This window comes from Xiphophorus hellerii, chromosome 8, assembly GCF_003331165.1.
Source record: "Xiphophorus hellerii strain 12219 chromosome 8, Xiphophorus_hellerii-4.1, whole genome shotgun sequence".
In the NCBI taxonomy this organism is placed as follows: Eukaryota; Metazoa; Chordata; class Actinopteri; order Cyprinodontiformes; family Poeciliidae; genus Xiphophorus; species Xiphophorus hellerii.
Genome location: NC_045679.1, coordinates 5,347,295 through 5,353,076, shown reverse-complemented (window position 1 = coordinate 5,353,076; position 5,782 = coordinate 5,347,295). Strand labels below are relative to the sequence as shown.

The window sequence follows — 5,782 nt, the reverse complement described above, 5'->3', positions numbered from 1 at the left end:
GATACAAATGATAGAGAGAAATATTTAAAGAGAAATATAAATAGGTGGAGATCGGTTTTACAGAACCCTGAGTTTAGCAATCTGCCACAAATCTCTGGCTGGTGCATCTCTAACCACAACATTAAAGTCAAGTAGTACCAAAGAACTTGATAGGCTGGTGTTTACGGCAATACATTCCTGATAATGGCTCCGGTCTGACTGATAACGGTGAAGAGCGAACATGTAAACTTGCTCTTGCTGCTACACATTTTTCTGAATAGTAGTGATTTGTTATTGTGATTGTCGTTGTCCTGTCCTCATCCTACCCTCTTCAGGATGTAGAGGATACCGATGTTGTCGATGGTGACGAAGGTGGAGAAGTCGGGCGACACGTGGATCTTCTTGAGGGCGCTTCCTGTCGGATAAAACGTCTGCAGGGATTCACCTCTCGCCACGTCCCACCACTGGATGCAACACAGAGAAGAGAGAATCACTTCATTTTCAATATTTCTAAACTTTTACGGTGAAGTACATTGAAGTGATTCCTTTTTTCAGCTTTTTAGATATGGAAAAACTTGAATTAAACAAACATAACAGGTGACTGTGAGGTATTTCTTCCTCTACTAAATGTAACCAACAACGATGAATTCAAACATATGATTCCATATCTGCTACAACACATTTAATAATTGAAGAAAACTCCACATGAGAGCTTTAGGAGGTATACAAAATGGACCAGGATGGATTTCTAGCATCGGGCAGCACAAACGCACATGGAAAAGCTCTCAATCCCCCTCGGCTTCCCTCACCAGTTCGGTTTAATCTGTTTAAAGCCGACATTTTCCAGAGCAGCTCAGTCTCACCGGGAAAAATCAAAGGCACATCAACTCAATCATTGATGGCTTGGGATGAGTGTGTTTGCAGAGGCTCATCTTTGACAATATTTAGCATGATAATGTCACATCACAGCAGGGGACTGCAACCTCTTCCAGCTACATAAAAAAAAACATGAGTCACATCAGTGGGTTGAAGCTTTTACTGGAGCGTTCTAGTTGTAAAGCCTGTGTGATGCCGTCTGTGTGAATCTATTTAACATGGGAGGCGAGCTCCTCCATTTCCACATACAGGAAAACAGCAACAGAAGAGAGGAAATAAATGTGGCTCCATCCATCGTCCAATCAAGTCTGACTATCTTCTGTCTCACTTCACAGAGCAGATGCAGTAGATCTACTAAATGTACCTCGATTAAATTACACACTGGGAGCTTTGTTTACTGCTACTATGGTTGTAAATTGAAGATATCATATTAAAGAGCCTGAATACAAAAATGCATAACACATTTTTTTATGTTTCCTTGTAAAAAAAAAAAGTATAAAATCACCAACTTTAGTTGGTCTATTATATAAATTTCCAAATAAAATGCTATGAAGTTTGTGGTTTTATTGTAACAAAATGTGAAATAAAAAACACTTGACTATATTTCAGACATTTTAGTCCAGGCAACTTAATTGCTATAAAATATTAAGTTAATTTTATATCATTTAATGGCTACACAAATGTCTGTGAGTGAATGTTTAATCATCCATCTGTCACTGGTTTTGTATATTTTTAATGTTATTATTGCAACTTTTGTAAGCTTTATTTCTACTGAACACCTTGTTCAGTTCAGCTCATTCCCAGAGTCTCTAATCTCACCAGTAGCTCTCAGCTCTGGGTGATGTCACCACATGATTGGCCCAAACAGCAGCAGCATCCACTGCTACCAGCTGGAACATCAACCCACACACACAAGCACATGTCAGCTCCCACACATACGGCATCAGGAGTTATCTTCAAACATAAACCCTCATCGATCAGAAGTGCTCTCCCATGGGAATTACATCACTGCTCAGCAAATAGCCAATCAGAGGCGGGCTGAGATCAGCCGCTCCGTGACCCCGTCTGTTATAAGAGTAAAGGCAGCAACAATCAGGCTCATGCTAACTCCAGTCACATCACAAGGTGGTACTGAGGTCATGTTTGCAGTCAATCTCTAGATATATAACTGTAAAAAGATGCACTGCTTCATTACAGTGGCGATACAAAAGGAAAGCAGCTAAACTCAGCCTCATTTTCTTCTGATTGTTTGGTTAAAGTGCTATTTTAAGGCCTGCTAGATTGGCAGACAGCGATTGCCTTCCTCCATCTGCTCCCTTACGCCAACTCCAGCTCCAAGTGTCAGATGTTTAGTTATTTCTCTGCCTTCCTTAGCAATAATCGTCCTTGCAATAAATGCAGGCCTATCTGTGAACTGCTGGGAGGCTTACTGAATTGGCTGTGGCAGCCAGTCGAGCTGCCAGAGTGACTGCGAGCGTCGCCTCAAACGCAAGCCGGAAGTTCATGATTCAAAACGATCTAGTTGGTGTCATATCAGCTGAATAATAAATTCAACTCTTCCAGAATGTAATGGTTTTTGCTATCATCAGATTCTCTAAATCATGATTTTTTATGTCGTATTTTATCAATATTTTGAATGTCAGCAGTATTCTGCACAAATGAGTAGGAGACACTTCCAACAATGTGGATTCTTTGTCTCTCCTCTCATCCTCCAGATTCTGTAACCTTGATTCCAAAATGAATTGCAAACTTTAATTTGAACAAATGACTTTGGACCACTGAGTTCTTTGTCTTCATATCCCAGATATGTTTGATTCTGAGTGTAGCGGCTCTTGATGAACCGATTCAAGTCTTAGTTCAGCTGTGAAGATCCCCAAAGTTCTTAGACGAATTTTGCTTTAAAATCTTCTCAAGGCTGCATTAAACCCTGTTGCTGGTACACAATTTCCTACCACACTTTTTCCTTTCACTCAACCTTCTATGAACAGAGTTGAATATAACAACAATCTTTTGTGGCATCCCCTCCTTGTGAAGGGTGTCAATTACCGTTTTCTGGTCATCTGTTCAGTCACCAGTCTTCCCCATGACTGTGTATCCTACTGAGCTATATTGTGTTTAACTAACGCCCACATGTTTAATAGGATAACTGAGAGAAACTTGATTTTCTGAGGAGAAAAATAAGTGTTTCCTTATCATTCTCTACTGTGAACTCCACATAAATCTTGCGTTTGCCTACCTTGATGTAGCCTCCGGTAGAAACGAGCACAGAGTTGTTTGGGGAGAAGTGCAGATCAGTCACCCAACCTCCATGTACAGAATCAGTGGCGTCTTTTCTTTCCTGGGAACAAACCTTCAGTAAAGAGCCATCTTTAACACTCCAGATCTGTGGCAAAAAAGAAACAACTCCATCTTACACCTGATGAAAATCCATTATCCACTATTGTAAGACAAGCAGTTCTCTCCATTATTGGCAGCTTGACTCAACACTTAGCAAGTGCAAAAAACATTTCAGTCAGATCCTGAGATTCTTGTTGACTTCTCATGTTTTTTAGGAGCATAAAACGTCTTTATTACATACTGAAGAATCCATTTGTTTCCGTTTCAAACAGGTGGATCAGAAACATACAGATAACTAGTCATTGTTTCCCCACTTTTACTCCGCCAGAGGAATTATTTTCCAATTGTTTACAATTATGTGAGCATGTGTCGCATTTAAATAGCTCATTGATCCCAAGCTGCAGGCAAACGGAGAATTGATCCTGATGGCACTTTTCCACGACTGTATTAACAGAACCTTCATCAGCAGTAACTAAACCCGACAAAAGTGCAGAGAATCAAACATCAGGAATGCAGAAAGTATCTAGGAATCTTTTTTTTATTTTTTAATTTGCAACTTATGAGTTTTGATCTGACATGTGAATGTATATAAAATCTTCTTCTAATTTATTTTGATCCAAGGTTTCCCCCAGAAAACTTGCTAAGCCTGGTAGTTGGGTGTTAGGACAATCATTCATCCAGCCGTCCGTCGTGTTTCTGAGTTAAAAAATGTTTAAATTTGACAGGAAATTTGAAAATATCACTTGATAATTATGTGTTATTGAAAGATTGAAAGATTAATATCTGAACACCAACTATAAAGCCTTAAAAAGGCTCAGATTTTAAAAAGATTTTTTTTTAAAAGCTCAATGCTAAGCCTGATGGGAGAACAAATAAAGCCTGGTGGCCCGCCAGGCTTATAATACACTGGGGGAAACCCTGTGATCATCTTAAAGGAAATTGGTTGCGTTTTTACTTTTCAGAAGTATAATTGCTGAGGTGTAATGTATCTGCATGCATAAAGTCCTGGTTAAGTCCATTTTTTGGGCCTTAATTTCATAAACTAATTCCAACAATATAAGATATCAGTAAATTTAAGAATTATATAACAGTTTAACAAATCACAAACTGTTTTCTAAAGAATCCAATCCTTTAGGTGTTGTAAAAAAAGAGGTAATTTAATGCTAGCTTTGGACAAAAAGTTTTGTCTCTTTCCTCTTTTCTCTCCCGAGTCCTTGGCGAGTGACGTTCTCCGTGGGCGACGTGCAGCGACCGCGTGCTGCTAAAACGAAACAACAACAAAGCGTGTTGACGTCACAGATCACAGAGTTTAATTCCATACAAAGCAATCACAACAAAGCTGCAGAGGAACAGAGATATGCATTTTCTCATAAGAATAAAGACACACAAGGGGAGACAAACGAACATAAAACACAGACAAAAAAGGCAAAAAATAGCGGCCGCTCTCTCTCTTTTTTGGCGTGCTCCGTGTACGTAATTTTATACCAAATAGGTGTTTCCCTATTTAATTTATGCAGCCAAGGCGTTCCCCTTGTTGGCCAACTGGAAACTCCCTTAGCACTCAGAGAGACTTGGAAACTCCCCCTGATCTACGCAAAGATCAAAGGGCCATCTGCCTTCTACCGAGACAAAGAAGCTGATTGCTGCGCTCTGACCCCCCGTGGCTCCCACGGTCATTCTGAGTACAGAACGACCTGAGATAAGACCTCACAGATACCTGAGAAATCTAACGTCTCTGTCTCCCAAGGAAAATGCTAATTTTATGGCTTCGCCTGTGGCCTGGCCTCACAGTGGGGGTCCCATTGAGAGATCTCCCTTAATCAGCATTTGGTTCCTGTGTCTCTGAATGCTTACCCCTCTGGTTTAGTTTTAAATGCTTAACACAAACCTGTTCAAATAAGAGTGTTCCATATATCTTTTAAGATTAACTGTATTAAGCACTAAAATAATCATATTTCCTTAACAGTGTCTATATTCTCAATGTCAAGAGAATTTAAATGGTCTTTTTGTGCTTTGAGGTACAAACTTCTGACTGTGTTTTAAAGAATCTGGGTCCATTTTAGAAGAGTTCAGTTCAGGTTTTGAAGCAGATATGACTAAATGCACTCCAGATTTAATTAAAAGCAGATGAAAAAGCTCTTACAGGTAAAACAACAAGCTACAATTCAGATTCAAACTTCAGGGTCATTAGCATGTGGTGATGCGCCACCATAGTTTGTGTAGGACAGAAGAGGACACACATTCCCCCCTCGTTGGACAGCGAAAGAAGAAAAAAGACAATAGAAAAATCTTTCAGCGCAAAACAGTTGCCGCCCTTCAGCAGGATGCCGCCAAGGATAGGAAGTCATACTGCACTGCACATCTTTGACACAAACACATTACATATATTCTGTACTTTGGCCACAGAAACGAGTGGAGATTTCATTGAATTTCTTGCAATTAGATTGAATTGCATGAGCCACTTAAAACAGTGAAACTTTTAAACTCTCCTCCTGCCACTGCAGCATTTTCTGTTGCAGCTCTCATTATTTTAGACTACTTAATTCAACTTTGTGTGATTTTTATGTATTCTTTTTTATTTTTGCACATG

At 39.6% G+C, this 5,782-nt stretch overlaps 1 long non-coding RNA gene across 1 annotated transcript; it reads right to left on the bottom strand.

Annotated features, from left to right (window-relative positions):
• Positions 1–313: 313 nt before the first annotated feature.
• On the bottom strand, positions 314–3,232 carry LOC116724628 (uncharacterized). Its single transcript, XR_004340180.1, has 2 exons — positions 3,092–3,232; positions 314–443 (listed from the first exon to the last, which is right to left on the bottom strand). It is a non-coding gene; the product is annotated as an uncharacterized LOC116724628 (long non-coding RNA).
• Between the last annotated feature and the right edge of the window lie 2,550 nt (positions 3,233–5,782).